This window comes from Salmo salar, chromosome ssa16, assembly GCF_905237065.1.
Source record: "Salmo salar chromosome ssa16, Ssal_v3.1, whole genome shotgun sequence".
Taxonomy (NCBI): domain Eukaryota; kingdom Metazoa; phylum Chordata; class Actinopteri; order Salmoniformes; family Salmonidae; genus Salmo; species Salmo salar.
The window spans coordinates 10,850,158-10,867,415 of NC_059457.1; the positions used below are offsets into that span (position 1 = coordinate 10,850,158).

The 17,258-nt window shown below is 42.5% G+C and overlaps 1 long non-coding RNA gene across 2 annotated transcripts; it reads left to right on the forward strand.

The window, feature by feature from the left end:
• The first annotated feature begins 14,691 nt into the window (after positions 1–14,691).
• Positions 14,692–16,663, forward strand: LOC123727784 (uncharacterized). Of its 2 annotated transcripts, XR_006759666.1 has the most exons (5): positions 14,692–14,837; positions 15,892–15,990; positions 16,088–16,175; positions 16,395–16,515; positions 16,598–16,663. It is a non-coding gene; the product is annotated as an uncharacterized lncRNA (long non-coding RNA). The 2 variants fall into 2 exon arrangements; XR_006759665.1 differs by lacking the exon at positions 15,892–15,990 and having other exon boundaries at positions 14,699–14,837.
• The last annotated feature ends 595 nt before the right edge of the window (positions 16,664–17,258 follow it).

Here is a 17,258-nt window from a genome sequence, read left to right on the forward strand (position 1 = left end):
GCGACGCTCTAACGAGATGCGTCTGCGTAGCATCCTCAAACTTTAGAACAATTTTAATTCATTTTGACACGGTTTACCTGTTTGTTAATAGTGCGTTGGAAGTTAAAACATCTATTGCATCGCCAAAGCAAAAGATGCCCAATATGTCAAAGCCTCAGACGAGGCATGGAAAAATCCAAGAGACACTTTCTGAACGCCTCAGCAAATTTGATGTACTGGTCGATAAACTCCACAAAGACCGGAAAGTCACAAAGGGACGAGTGACAAAGTTAGAAAAAGACCATACTGACCACCAGGCTGCCATCCTGGACGTCCGCAAGGAAGTGGACCAAAAATACAAGAAGTTGGAAGACACCATCTCTAAACTCGAGGAGAAATTTGATTATTACGAACATTTCCAAGGGCACTCGAATTTGAAACTTCAAGGCCGAGGCCGTAGAGGGAAGAGACGCGGTCTCCTTTCCACAGGAATGGATTCCCAAAATTCTGGATCTACCCCCTCCCGCGCACCCACTGGATATCGAGAGGGCCCATCGCACCCTACGTAGGCAGGCGGCTGCCTGGCCATGTTGCACCCAGGGCATTTGTCATTACATTTCTACACTACCAGGACACTGTTCGCATCCTATCTGCTGCCCGAGCAAAGGGAGAGCTCAAGTATGGAGATGCCAGAATCATGATCTTTCCTGATCTTTCTCCCACACTACACAAGAGGAGGATGGCTTTCTCCCCACTGAAGAGACTTCTGCGTCAGGCTGGCTTGGCATACGGCCTGCGCTACCCAGTGACTTTGTGGATCGAAACCAAGAATGGTGAGCGCACATTTGACTCTGTGAAGATGGCTGAAACATACATGAGGAAACAACTTCCTGACTTGTTCACGTCTGCTACACCCCAAGGAACTGTTTTTTGAACTTGGATACGGTGGATAGTGAACGTTAGCACACGAGGAAACAACTAAATTACTCATATGATCGACTGGCTGGCTGGCTAGATGGCTAGCGTGATAATTACTAGCGAGGTAAAGTTGGATCATAGCTAATGTTGGCTGTGCTATTTAGCCAGCTCGCTAAGTTTCCAAGGGTGTAGCTATAGCTACTATACATCCACACTAAGCCAGGTAGTTACATTTTTGCTGTATACTTTTATTTTACGCAGAGAGGTCCAGTCAGGTTTGGTTAAATAGTTATGTGGCTTTTGACTGGGTTTCAAGCCTAACTATGTTGTTTATATTACTTCAGGGAACTTTAGCTACTATTACGTTTGCTGGCTTGTTTATTGTTAGAGATAAATGCTAGCATTACTGATACCGAGACAGGGATAAGCTACTAGCTGGCCGCCTAATTGCCAGCTAGCTGATAGCTTCACACTTGTGTATGTGTGTGTGTGTGTATATATATATATATATATATATATATATATATATATATATATATATATATATATATATATTTTCTGGGCGACGGTGAACTCAGGAAAATGGTGATTGTTTAACTACTTGTCCCTATTTTATATTTGAGAGATGATTGTTATCCTCTGGTAAAGGTTTTCATTTATACATCATAGCTTGATGTCTTTTTTCCTGACCTGCTGGGGTGCGTTTGTGGTCATCACTTTTGTCGCCGCGCGGCACAGGTTTCAGGGCGCATTGGGGAATGCCGATTGGTTGACATTTGGGTGTGCGGGTAGGCTCTGTTGTTGACTATGAACGCACCCGAGGTTGTTGTTGTTGTTGTTTAGACATGCTCAAGTGGGGCTAAATAGTCCGGTCATTACAACAATAATCAAATTGTATTTTGTTACTTGACTAACAATATTTTCATGCTACAAGGAAGAGTCAATGTACTCCATATACATATAATTTTAAATGAACCTAATTCGAGTGATGCTATGCATAGAAGGTACATTTAGCTTAAAGACTAGCGTCTAAGGATATGGGTTCTTTATCTCCCTCAGTTGGGGAGGGGGTTGGGTGGGTTTGTGGTAGGGTCAGGATATTAGCTCATAAGATGTTTACTACTTTAAACTTTCATAATTTCATTTTGTACAAGTTGTATACACTCAACGCAATTTTGTTTCTTTCCTTTTCCCTATTTCTTATTTTCTTTAAAGATGTCGGCACCTAATAACTATACTTTTATGACACTTAACATTAGGGGTACTAAATGCCCAGTCAAGCGCAAATGCATTCTATATTATCTAAAGCAGCATAAGGTTGATATAGTTCTTCTTCAGGAGACACACCTGACTGACTCTGAGCATGATAAACTGAAGAGAGAGTGGGTGGGCCAAGATACTATTCATCTTTCACCTCTCGGGCAAGAGGGGTGGCCATACTCATTAATAAGATTTGCCCCTTTCAGATACAATCTCAGATTAAAGACAAAGGGGGTAGGTTTGTGATCATTCAAGGTTTCTTTAGCACTGAGCCCATTACCAATGTGAATGTGTATGGGTCTAACCATGATGATCCTAAATCTTACCAAGACATCTTTTTGAAGTTAATGTGCCCATCATCAGAGATAATAATGGCAGGGGATTTTAACTTGGTACTGGACCCTTCCAGTGATAGATCTTCCTCTAATAGTATCAACCTCACACAGGCAGCTAAAATGTTAAAAGCAGAAATGAAACACTATGGACTCGTAGACTTATGGAGATTTCACAACCAAAAGGTTAAAGAATGCTCATTTTACTCCCCTGTCCATGACAGTTACTCTAGAATTTACTTATTTCTTATTCCTGCAGCCAAGGGAAGTTTAACTACTGGGTGTAAGTACTTACCAAGATGTATATCAGATCATTCTACCCTGCTGGCTTCAGTACCAGTCAGTAGAGAAGAAGATGGAGGTTTGGCACATACTTGCTAAATAATCCCACATTTGTAACATTTCTGAACACTCATATAGACATATTTTTTAGCACCAATAACAACTCTGCCTCCCCCCTAATTTTATGGGAAGCTCTCCTTGCATATCTGAGGGGGCAAATCATATCCTTTAGTTCAGGTGCTCGTAAGATGTATAAGGCTAAAGTAGATTTGTTGGAGAATGAAATTAGAGATCTGGAAAATGAACATAGTGTAACATTTGACGACTCAACTCTACAAAAATTTGACTCAAAGCGATTGGAATATAACACCCTGACGACCCATAAAGCAGAAAATGCTCTTAGGAGAACAAAACAAAACCACTACGAACATGGAGATAAAGCAGGAAAGTTGCTTGCTTGATTTACATTTACATTTTAGTCATTTAGCAGACGCTCTTATCCAGAGTGACTTACAGTAGTAAATGCATACATTTCATGCTTTTTTTATTCCCAGGACTGGTCTCCCATGAGAATCGAACCCACAACCCTGGCGTTGCAAACACCATGCTCTACCAACTGAGCCATACAGGACTGTGATTATGCCTTTTAACAGGGCAGCCATTCAGAACCCAAGATAAGACGAGAGGATGCTAGTAGAGTTATTAGCTCTATTAAGCTACCCAATAACGCAGTTGTTCACAGTCCTGAGGAAATTAATCTAGTCTTAAGGGAGTTTTATGAAACATTGTACAAGTCTGAAGGGGATGCCCCTGCCACAATGCATGAGTTTTTGAACAAACTCAATTTACAAACTTTAACTGATGAGGATAGAGAGCACTTGGAGAAAGAGATTACATCAGAGGAAATTAGGGAATCCATTTTCAACACTGCTGGGGGAAAGTCACCAGGGTTAGACAGATTCCCTATTGAATTCTATCGATCCTTTTTACCCAAACTATTTGAGCCTCTTTGCAGTATAGAGACAGAAAAGCTCCCAGACACACTTGAACAGGCACTGATCACAGTTTTGTTAAAACCTGGGAAAGATCCTATGCTTTGTGGGTCATATAGACCAATATCTCTATTGAACACTTCATATAAGATTCTTGCGAAACTCATAGCTCTTAGACTGGATAAGGTTCTACTGGACTTGGTTGATATGGACCAAACAGGCTTTGTAAGAAACCGCTCATCTGCTGATAATATCAGAATATAATGTAATATTATGCATTATGTAGAGAATGACCAAGAATCTTTAGTGGCGGCACCATTAGATGCGGAAAAAGCTTTTGACCGCATTGAATGGAACTACCTGTTTGAAGTTTTACAGCGGATGAATATTGGACCTAGGTATTTAGGTCTGATTAGATTACTGTACAAATGTCCGGTAGCTCAGATCCTGACTAATGGAAACATTTCCTCACAGTTCTCCCTATCACGTGGCACAAGGCAGGGTTGTCCCGCTAGTCCGCTCCTTTTGTCTTTGGCTATAGAGCCACTGGCAGAAGCTTTTAGATGTCATCCACCCATCCATGGTGTTCGTATAGGTGGGCGTGAACATCTGGTCTCGCTATATGCCAATGACATTACCAAAACAGAAATTTCACTCCAAACATTAGTGGACATCGTGAAAGAATATGGGACCTTTTCAGGATATAAAATAAACCTATCGAAGAGTATAATTATGCCTTTTAACAGGTCTGCTATGCAGAACCCAATCTTACACCAACCATTTTCTTGGAAACCACAGAAAATTACATATCTTGGATTGCAAATTCCTTCTGAAATTATTAAGACATATCAACTGAACTATATATACTCCACTTCCCAAAAAGGTTGGGGAAGAATTGGATAGATGACGGGATTTACCAATTTCTCTTATCGGGCGGGTCAATTCTGTAAAGATGAATATATTACCAAAATTCTTGTACCTTTTTCAAACCTTGGCCTTTCCTATTCCCAAAGCTTTTTTCAAACAACTTAATAGGAAGATTTCTTCATTTCTGTGAAAGGGAAACCCCCCAGAGTGAAACTCACAACTTTATGCAAACCATACTCAGAAGGAGGACTCTACCTGACTTCCAGTTGTATTACTGGGCATCTCAGTTAAAGGCTGTGTGGGTATGGCAAGATACAACATCAAGTTCACCCTCTTGGAGGCAGATAGAGGAAGAGTGTCTGACCCCGGCTACATTGGCATCTATACCTTATATTAGCCCACCTAAAGCTTTGCTAGGTTTCATAAACTACCCTTTCATTAAAAACACTTTAAAAATATGGATTGAAGTCTGTAAACAAACAGAAGGGCTTAGATCTATATATGAACAAACACCTTTCGAAAATAACCCCATCTTACCCAAAGCCCTGAGAGATGGTATTACATTTTCTTGGTTCAACAAAGGAATTAAAACATTTGGTAATCTCTATAGAGAAGGTGAACTACCATCCTTTCTACAACTGGCATCTCGTTTTCAGTTACCTCAAACTCTTTTCTTCAAGTATCTACAGGTTAGGCATTATATTGCCACTCAGCAGGGAGGTAGGATTCAGCCCATGAGTAAACCTAAAACTGATAAACTGTGGCTGGAAAGGAAAGGGGTAAAAGGTTTCATTTCCTACATGTACTCTTGGCTTCAAGCTCTGTTGGGGAATGATGAACCTCTGAAAGCTTGCATGAAGTGGCATGATGACCTTGGTCTCATTTTTGAGGATGAGAAATGGGGAAAGCTCTTTTTAGATGCTCAGCGTCTTTCATTTAACACAAGGCACACGTTGATGCAGTTCAGTATTTTACATAGGGTCTACTTTACACCAGAGAGACTGTACAAGATCAAATATAAATATTCAACATTTTGCCCAAGGTGTAAAACGGGAGTGGGCTGTCACCACTTCCACCAAAGTCGGTTCCTCTCCTTGTTCAGGCGGCGTTCGGCGGTCGGCGTCACCGGTCTTCTAGCCATCGTCGATCCACTTTTCATTTTCCATTTGTTTTGTCTTGTTTTCCTACACACCTGGTTCTCATTTCCGTCATTAAGTGTTGTGTATTTAACCCTCTGTTCCCCCCATGTCTTTGTGTGGAATTGTTTGTTGTAAGTGCTTGTGCACATGTTTACTGGTGCGCGTTGGGTTTTGTACCCATGTTGGTTATTTCTTTATGCCGTTGGTTTTCAAAATTAAACTGCTCCGTTCTGCTCTCCTGCGTCTGACTTCACTGCCACCAGTTACGCACCCCTTACATGGGCACACTTATGCATATGTTTTTGTCTTGCCCTGAACTAAGCAATTATTGGAAAGACATTATTCAGATCTTATCACAGGTCACTAATATGACGGTAGCACTAGATCCTTCCCTTATTCTTCTTGGAGATGATTCTGTTCTACCAGTTAATATTTGTATCAAAACCAGATTCATTAAATTGGCAGTCATTGCAGCCAGTAAATGCACAGCTATTATATGGAAGTGTCACGCCTTCAGTGGAGGTCTGTAGCCCAGAGCCTTCAGTGGAGGTCTGTAGCGCAGAGCCTTCAGCGGAGGTCTGCAGCCCAGAGCCTTCAGCGGAGGTCTGCAGCCCAGAGCCTTCAGCGGAGGTCTGCAGCCCAGAGCCTTCAGCGGAGGTCTGCAGCCCAGAGCCTTCAGCGGAGGTCTGCAGCCCAGAGCCTTCAGCGGAGGTCTGCAGCCCAGAGCCTTCAGCGGAGGTCTGCAGCCCAGAGCCTTCAGCGGAGGTCTGCAGCCCAGAGCCTTCAGCGGCGGTCTGCAGCCCAGAGCCTTCAGCGGCGGTCTGCAGCCCAGAGCCTTCAGCGGCGGTCTGCAGCCCAGAGCCTTCAGCGGCGGTCTGCAGCCCAGAGACATCAGCGGCGGCCTGCAGCCTAGATCCTCCAGCGGCGGCTTGGAGGTCGGAACCTCCAGCAGTGGTCTACAGCACAGTGATTCCGGTAAGGATCAACAGTCCGATTCCTCCAATAATGATCCACAGGCCTATGTTACAGAAGCGGAGGGATCTGCGGGCGGAATGGAGGTTACGCCCTGAGCCAGAGCCATCTCCGTTGCTGGAGGATCGGGAGAAGAGGAGGGTTCTGGGTGGAGCACATGAGCCGCCATTGACTGTTGTCAACCTCCTTGCCCTCCCTTTGTGTTTGGGGTTGTTGTTGTTGGGTTTTTTGGTTTGGGTGCAGTCAGAGTCTGCACCTTTGGGGGGGTACTGTCACGTCTTGACCCTGGTATGAGGTAATTTATCCCTAGTAGATTGGTCAGGGTGTGACAGGGGGGTGTTTTGTCTATGTGTTTTGGGTTTTCTGTTTTCTATGTGGGTTGTCTAGAGATTCATTCTATGTTGTCATTTTCTATGTTGTGGCCGGGTATGGTTTCCAATCAGAGGCAGCTGTCTATCGTTGTCTCTGATTGGAAGCGATACTTAGGCAGCCTGTTTTCCTTTGGGGTTTGTGGGTAGTTGTTTCCGTTTAGTCTAGAGTACCTGACGGGACTGTTGGTCGTTTTATTGTTTTGTTGTTGAAGTGTTTTCATTAAAAATCAAAGAATGAGCACTATACACGCTGCGCCTTGGTCTCCATTCAACGACCCCTGTGACAGGAAGTGTGACACTCCGCCAAGCAAGCAGATGTGGCTAAAATAACTATCTTTCTATATTCCATCTGAAAGAATAACATACAATTTACGTAATAAAGCCTTTGAATTTACTGATGTCTGGGGGACTTTCAGCAGTTTCTAGAGACGTCACCTTAGCTGCCTCATTACTACTTTCTTCATTAATGTATTATTATTTGTTTTTGTGTTGAATAATTTATTTTCTAGCATGGAATGTGAAGGTCATTCTGTTTATTTTTTTGTTGTTAATCAGTGAAGCTAATACCGGCAGAGGGGAGGGAGGGGGGTGTTCCTGTGTTGGGGAGGGAAGGGTTTTGCACGATGTCCACCCATGTAGCATGGTGTTTTGTGTAGGTGGAAGGAATAACGGGGCATTATCTGTGTCATATTTTGATGATTGTTAAATTGTAAAAAAAGAAATGCCAATAAATATATTGTTCAAAAAAAATGTAGTAGTTTTTCCACCACTGGTTATTTACGTTTTAGTCATTTAGCATACGGTCACACTGGTCACCCGTGGGAATCGCACCCACAACCCTGGCGACTAAACCACACTGTGCTTCATCAAATAGCAGAACCAAATCACGTGGTTTGAAGTTGAGATTACATTAAAAGTACATGGTGCAAGTGATCAATGCTGTTCGAGATTCTACATAGACTACAGCAATTGAATATCTCCACAGATCCGCCACAACCTACAGTATGCATGCTATCTTGAACATGCACGCTTTATATGATTAACGTTACATTTGAGTAAATGTATAGTTACAGAAACCTTAAAATGTGGCCATGGATCTGTTACTTATTTTAAGGTTGAATAAATGCTGTTACATTAGTTTGTAAGATAACCTTTGGCTATTTACTCTATTTACGCAACCAAATATCAACATTTAAAGGATATATTAACTGCTTGGATAGTTCAATCTAAGGCACTGGCTTAATTCCATTCTTTAACTTTTATTTTTGGTTGAGTTGGAGACGTGAAGCCAACATCTAATTTATTAACATGTTTTGTCGACAAATTAACAGGCTATTTATTGTATTTAAAAAATGATATTGAAATGTGTTTGGTCGACAACATCAATATAGGCATCAGGCATGTCACTTCCCCCATTGGCTGACGGTGCTAATACCGAATGGGACCAAACTATTGTGGGTTTAGCATTGACTCAAAACGAATGCACGACAAAAAAACACACACAACTACTATTATAATATAGAAGTAAAAATACCTGTAGCTATGTTCCTATTTGGACATAATCAAAAACATTGACACCACAGCGTTTCTCGTTCTAAGATGAGCTATACTAAATAGATAATTGTGATTTTCTGATTTATTTGAGTACTGGGAATTTATTTGCCGTGCATATATGCTGATGAATTGAATATGAAACTAAAGTCGTGAATGTTTTTCAAAGGTGTCTGTGTGGCGTCAGCTGCAAACGTTCCACACAGATGTTCAATGAGCGATCGAGTTCTACGAAACTCACTAGGCCTACTCTCATTTTAATAAATTCAAAACCACTACTGTAATGAAAATAAAAGCCAATAAACTGAATAATTACTGTCAAACTATTATTTTTATTCAATTGTTGAATTAGGTCTATTGTCTTTAATTTTACATTTCATGTCTATTCAAGTGGTTTTGACAAACTTTTATAATGTGGACGGCTGCTATGTCATAATGTACATGATGTCATAATGAAGCATTATTTTGTTAAACTAAGACAATCCATAGACAGGTAATTGACGCTCTTCCTGAACTGAGGTAGGACCTATAATTTAATGATATAATCTCAAATACATTACTTTTATCTTATGAGTACTTTATTTGATAAATATCTGTCAGAAAACTGTTAGGTTTTGTGATTTGTGACAAAAAAGTTTTTGTTTTAAACTAGGTCTTGTGGTCTTGTGTTTCTGTTTTCAATAATATATTGTTGAAACTGTATAGTCAAATCCTACGTGTGCAAATGATCTGGAAGTCCAAATTGAAGGTAGGCCTTAGTCTGTGAATCTTTCATTTTTATGAATTTATGAACATTTTGGCAGGAATTGGAATGTCCTTTGAAAGTGGAAAAACACTAGTTTATAATAACAACTTTGATCAAATTCTATTGAAATATGTCATTTGTTCTATATTCTTATTGTTAAACATGCTTTTTGTTGTTGTTTGCTACTCCACCGTGACTCTCAGCCATGAAAGACAGAAGGAAGTCCAGCTCACCGTTGGCTAGGACACAAGAGACCAGTCAGAACAGTTCTGAGAACAGCCTGACAGACATCCTCAGTGTCCGGAGTGCCAGTGATATTGTCCTACAGCCAATGCCACCAGGGAGAAAGAATAGCCGATCCCACTTCCACAACATGGATGTGACTAAAGAGAGGGCTGACATGGGAAGGCTTCCAATGGCCACTCCACCTGTCAGCCTCCCAATGCTCACTGTGACCTCTCTCACTGCCCAAAAAATCAAAAACACCCTCAAGGTGACTGGCATGCCTCGTCTACAGCTGGAGGGACAGATGGGTAGTAAGCGTCTGGGTCCGGTCAAAACCAAAACCGGAGGGAGCACATTGACCTCCAGCCACAAGCAGGAGCCAGAGGTTAAATCCAGCAGACCACAGACACCAGGAAGCATCCCTAGGAGGCCCAATGTATGCTCCACTGCAGCCAAGGCAGTAGCTCCTTTATCTGGGACTCCATGCAGCCAGTCTGAGGTCAGGATCCAGGCCCATCCTCTCCAGCGGTCTAACATCCAGGACCAAAGGCCCCACTCTCCTCCTGCTCAAGCCAGACGGTCTCTGTTCGACGGCAGCCTCTTGCAGTCGCCATGTTCTCCTGTGGATGTCCTCCAGCCGGAGGTCCAGGCTAGCAGAAGCCTGGCTCGACCCAAGACCGGGATAGCTAGGATAACAAGACATACTGATGGCAGCACTCTGAGGTTCCCTAACCAGACCTTAGAGCTTATAAACTCTATGGGTAGGAGGGAGATCACAAATTCTTTCGCTGTGCTGCCAACCATTGCAGTGTCAGCCTCACCTGCCCAGATGGCTATCCCATTGCCTACCCCAATAGTCAGCCAAATGCCTGACCTTCTGGTACCTACTCCATCTGCTTCACCGATTCCGTCCAGCCGAGTGCCTGCCCCACCTGCATCCCCAGTGCCAGCCCGGCCTGCCAACACCAGATCACGTAGGCAGGTGTCGGAGAGGATCCAGCGCTTACAGATCCAGTCTGCTATGAAGGACCAGCAGCTACCAGAACAACTGGGTGACAAACAAATCATATTACCCTCTGAGCCCCTGTCCTTCAGTAGCACTGAGAGGATGTTCCTCTGTGGTCCACCTTTAGTCTGCCACCCAGCTAACGTAGGTGGAGATGATGGCTGTCACCCCCTGCCCAGACCTACGCCCAGCCACACAGGTCGCACCGACCACTCCGCTTTACTGACCAGTAGGAGAGCCGTGCAGGCGGGCGAGAAGTGCCCCTTTAAAATCCTCTTGACCCCATTGGCAGAACAGCCTCCTATCAAGCGGTGGTACATGCCCGCCTCCCGTGCCAAGGCCGAGCGGGAATGGGAGAATAGCCAACGAGGGCGCAGGAAGAGAGCGAAGCCCATTCACTGGGACGTTAACTTTAAGTCTGGGCCTTTCTTCCCAGTGTGTGTCGCTCCATCACTGCCCTCGATCCTGGAGGTGGATGAAAAGGAGGAGGATGAAGAGATGCTCCAGTACTGGATGTCCTTGGAGACCACAGTCAAGATTGACTTCAGCCATGACATAATCACCATGGGCAAGCCATTTTCAAGCTTTGTGTTGAAGACACGTGCCCCTATCCACTTTCACAGGATTATGCTTCCGCGCCCGTCTACAAGAGAAAGCACACCCACCTCTCCCCTCTTCACCCCTCCCACTACCCCCCTGCTGTCCCGTGGGTCGTCTCTTTCTGAAGAGATGGAGCAAAGCCAGTTGTAGAGGGGTCTCTCACACACACACACACACACACACACACACACACACACACACACGCACACACGCACAACTTCATTTTTTATTTACCTTTATTTAAATAGGCAAGTTAGTTAAGAACAAATTCTTATTTACAATGACGGCCTACCCCGGCCAAACCCTAACCCGGACGACACTGGGCCAATTGTGCGCCGCCCTATGGGACCAGTGCCTTAGACCGCTGCGCCAATCGGGAGCCCTATTGAGACCTCATGGCCTCCCAAGGACCAGAGAGGATCAGCCAGCATCATCCCAGCATCTGCCCTGCCTGTCATCCTAGTACCTCCACTGCCCTTTCAACCCTGCAAGGCAGTAACTGTATCGTTTTTCTTTTGATCTGAATCCTGACACTGTTCAACACGTCATGTCTCATCCTCCATCTTTTGAATAAAGCTTCCTCTGCATGATTTTATTCTAACATTATCCATGTTTTTTTTGCAACCCTCAAAAACAAATGTAGATCCCCATGTAACGACACGTGATATTCCACAAGGAGGGCACTAAAGGTCTGTAACTAAAGGAGGTTGAACACTTTGTACCTTGAACACCATCTGAACTTACACACAGCCTCAACTATTTAAATGACAGAAAATGTCATATCTGCTCTCACACAGTACATTAATAGATGACGATCCCTTGGGTTTTTCACAGTCCATCATAATAAACACTTTCTGGCAACTTATGTATTGTTGTCTAAGGTTCATTCCGAAACACATTTTCTCCACCAAAGCCCAAAGCTTACTAGCATTATAAAGATATCACTCAAGTTTAAGAGGTGTTACCACATTTTTGTAGAGATTTATTGGGGCCAGTGCAAAGATCTTACATTGCACTGTAAGATCAGTCATGCATCGTACCCAGTTTCTCTCTAGAAACATGCATGAGAAAGCTGTGACTAAGCAGAGAAGTATGTCTGTATCAGTTGTTCTAGAACTGGTTCAAGAAAGAAGAGCGAGAGAGAGAGAGCAAAGCACAGAAGGATGTTGGGTTACATATGAACACTTTCCATCATACTCTCAGGAAGGTTAGGTTAGTTAGGCTACATGTGATCGTGCGTCACCATAACTGAAACACGGCCTTCTTTCTTTCACGGTTTCACGTCATGGTGTAAGTATTTGCATAAACTGGGAAACATTTGCATACATTTCAATTTCCCTGGCCGGCAGTGAAGGGGTTAATCAGCTGTGTGCTCTCAGTTTATGCTCACTAGCAGAATCTGTCTGCCACAGCTGCTGTGCTAAAGCTAATCTTCTATCACAGAGCGCTGGCAAACAGAGGTGTTTCCAGAAGCCAACAACACAGAGCAGGTTAGAGAAGCTTCCAACCTAACCACGTACGCACGTACACACACACACACACACACACACACACACACACACACACACACACACACACACACACACACACACACACACACACACACACACACACACAGAGATCTAGGAGCAGTTGACCTCCACAGAATGTGAACATTAGCCACTAATATCTGACATCAGTATATTTTATAAAAGTGTATCTGTCTGTCTGTGTCTTTCAGTTTCTGTTTAGACTACATCAAAGATAGAGAAGCTGTGCAGCCACACCATGTTCAATCATGTTACCTAATTAGCTAGCTAGCTAGCTGACAATCTGGTTGACCTGTAGCATATAAACATTTGTTTGCACATAACTGTAAAAATTGATTGATCAAATTCCCCCCTGCCACTATTTGACTGGGTTAATAACTTAATATTAATTTAATATGGACCCATTGTCTTAGACTTGAAATCTTGGACCGAGATTCAAACACAGGGACTCTTATTTCAGCCATAGGGACTTGTGACTCGACTCGACTCAAACATTGGTGACTTTGACTCAACTCAGACTTAGCCATAGGGTCTTGTGAATTGACACAGACTTATGCTTTAGTGACTCGACTACAACACTGCTGCCATTACATGGCTACTACTACTGCTACAACTAACAATTCTAGCAAGGGGTACCCCAGCTTGGATACACTTTTCTGCTGCTCCCTCAAAAGCATTAAGCAGACATTTTGATTATACCTCCCAACTCATAACTCCCTGTTGGGGTGAGTCTATCTACAAATAAACGCAGCAAGAGGATTACAACAGCTAACACAGGAAGCTGAAATCATGTTCCTTATGTTCCCTCAGTTCTACCCCATTTTGAAAAGGTGCTTTTCATCCATGACCAGGCCATGTTTTGGCCATTTTGCTGCACTAGGCATGACAATTGCAGACATTCTCCAATCCGGCAAAGAAATAGGCCTATAGTGTACAGTGTCGGCCTATAATGTCATTTTATAACTAGGCCTAACATAAGATAGCCTACCATTTGTAAAACATGCAGTTGTGTTGGCTTTATTAACCGAGTCCTGGTTCCTGACAAAAGCTTATAGTGACTTGTCCTTTAAGATATGAACATCAGTTACACATCAGCTACCCAAGTTTATTATGAGTTTTCTTGAGGATTTTTGCAAAGAGACCAATGCTGATGTAAAGGCCTAAGTCTTCACAGCAGTACAAACCTGAAATCACTTATTATCAGTACATTTTATTCCACCTTGTGAAACCAGGGGTCTAGTGGAGGGTAAATGCGAATAAGATTTTTTTTTTAAAGGCCTGTTATGAGAGAGAAAGAGAGATGGTGAGAGTAGCTGAGTGCCTATAGCAAGAGATGGCTGTTAATATCAGTAAGCTGTTTTGTCTGTGTGCAGGTAGTGAAGCTGATTGCTGAGGGGTTAGGTTGCTAGTTAGAATCTTAATAACCTGCCATAAGCTACTTTTGTGTCAGCAGGTCTACAGACCATTCAAGTAGCTGCACTTAACACCTCACTGATACTGATTGTGTAAGCTACAAACCCAAACTGTCTAAGGAAATGTAGGTGACAGTAATAATATTGCACACATATTCAGAAATCTGGGCTGATGGAATCATTGTCTACTCTCTATAATTTCTGCTGGAGATCCAGCCCCTCCCCCACTGCAGAGTGCACAAAGTACCAAACTATCAAAAATGTCACAGGTCAACACAGTTCCCATCTCCCCCATGCTGCAGTGATAAGTCTCTCCCCAGGGTTGCCATGTTTACTATGTTGTCTTTTATTGAGGTACTTTTAAAACTTTTCTGCAGGTGAAAAGTTTTGGTCGCTGGGTGCAAGTTTTTAATACTACTTCTATATTACACCGTTACCAACATGGTATTTTAAAAAAGCCATTAATTTCCCTGTAATCTTCTGAAATTGTGATAGGTTTCAGGCTTTGAAGGCGGGTTTTTCCTGGATTTACAAGACATTTGAAATTGACCTGGCAAGCCTGTCTCTGTCTGAGCATGATCACAACAAAAGTAGCTGTGCAGCACGTTTTTTAATGAAGAGGAGGATGGTTGTAGACGTTCACATTCCTGCAAGAAGGTAAGCTATTAACTAAACTGTTAACCAATATTTTAACTAAAATTGTATTTGGTGTATTGGCAAGCAAGCATGTTCCCGTTGTCTTTATTTGTAATGAAAGTTAGCTCATGTATGTCTTTCGGTGGAATCCAACATGCATTGACAATGTCCGAAAGCCACATTGTGTCAGATATACTGCGTCATGAGAATGAAATTGGTAGGCTTAACCAAACAATTCATTAATGTGCAATTGTTACTTTGCATGTTTTTACCTTCTACTTATTTACTGCTTGCTAATGATTAGCGTGTTAGCTAGCGGTTAGCGTGCTAGCTAGCGGTTAGCGTGCTCGCTAGCGGTTAGCGTGCTCGCTAGCGGTTAGCGTGCTAACTAGCGGTTAGCGTGCTAGCCAGCGGTTAGCGTGCTAGTTTAGCATAATTGGTAAACATGTCTTTGATTCAGAATACATGATTGTGGTTAACCCAATGTTACATGCATTGGAAAATAATATTGCTAGTGTAACTTGAATTGGTTTACAAGTTAGCTAGAAAAGCCAGTTCCTTTTCATCTGTTTTGTCAAGTCATAAGCATGCATGTGTGCTGAAATATTTAAATAAATCGCCCCATTTAAATTAAGTTTTGGCAGTTTTTTTATCGCCCTTTCTTACCCAAAGAGATAAGTTTCTAGTTATTTTGGCTTTGCACGTAAAAGAGTGTAACACCACAACAGGAATAAGGATTGTGGAAAGTGTAACATTTGGTAGGGCTGTGCCAATTCACATGCCTTGCTTTAGCCATATCACTCATACTGTTTCTCGTTTAGTCCATCCATAAAAGCAGATCAGCTTTAGTTGCATCCAGGAACTTGCATAATGTGCTTATGTTATGCTTATACTTGCTGCTTTACCTTGAAAGTCGTCTTAAAAAAGGAAATTGTAATAGATGTTTGTAGGACCTCTATCAGTCAATGATAAGTCATTGGTGTCCCCCAGCCCATTCCCTTGGTTGTGTGCCGAGCAATCTTGTCATTCTTTAAGTCTCAACCATTCTTTTTGAAACTTGTCTTCCTTTACAAAGGCACTGCAGAGGCTCAGAAGACACATGGAAACTCTAAAACAAACATAATTCAACTTGTAGGCCAGATTTGAAAAGGAAATAATAAATCCCGAAGCTCAGGTTCGTCAGTTGTTTAGAATGAGGATACTAGGGATGGTTGAATCATATTCAATTGCCTAATTTGCACATGGCTAATTTCATTTTATTGTATCCTTAGATGTCAGACACCGAGGCTGCCAGTACCTCTGGGTCGATAGTCCATGTGTTGGATGATGCACTGCCGTTGATCAGAACAAGTTAGTAACGTAAGTTAGTGTCATTCAACACCAGCACATACTGTAAGTTCTTGTGAATCAGCTTTGTAAATCAAAGACAGGCAAGTCTGCACTTCCATCCCATATTCATTGTATTATAAGAAAATGTAAAGTAGAGGAGCACAGAGCCATAACTAATCAAAATGTGCCAGTGTCCAAATACTATGTTATCTGTCTAGTTATCCAAGATACTATTTTTCTGTAATACAGTTGACCAAAGCTATGCTTGGATACAAGACTGATGACTCAATAACCAATATTGACAACAGTGAAGATGGTTGTGTCCCAGGGCCATCAGAGGAAGGCAATTTCTATGAAGAAAATCTGACCGGTATGCCTATACCTTACATACACATGGACCTATTCTTAATTACAATGTCCTTTTAGACATGTTTTCCACTGATGTTTTCTAGGAGAGATGTCAGCGATTCGGGCCAATGACCAAGGGAAAGCTGGGACAAAAGAGAGGCTCACACGGTAAGCATGTTTCCTGCTGCCTTCAGTCAGTGCATTTTCACTCTGTAGTGTCAACTTATGGCCGTACTGTGCTGGTCCAGATCAATACTGTCTTTATCAGTTAGTGTATTTCCAACCATGCCAGCACAGAACGGTTCAGTTTGGATTGGACACAAGTCAAGATGTTAGATCTGGAACTAGTGTGTCAGGATAGATGATAACACAGAACGATTACCACGCTTTACATTGTTTTTCTTGAGGGAGGGAACTTGATTTAATAGGTATTGCTTTTATTAGAAGGTTTACATTGCAAACAGATTGTTGGGCTTAGATTCCATACAGATTGAGTCTGCCTTGATGTCAGCATTGCACATTCTCCTCTCACATCCTTATCTATGTAGTTATTTAGTTGGGATTGTTAGTTTAATCTCAACACACCCTCTGCAGAAACAGCTGTAACCTTGTAGAGTTAATACAGAGAGATGTTCAAGTACTGTATTGTAGTCAACCTTTATTTAATGTAGTCGTTCATAATGCCATCTCTTTCCAAAGGTGCCAAAGGAACAAAAAGGTATTGGTCGACAATAGAGGTGGATGCAGTTGATTCCTTGATGAATT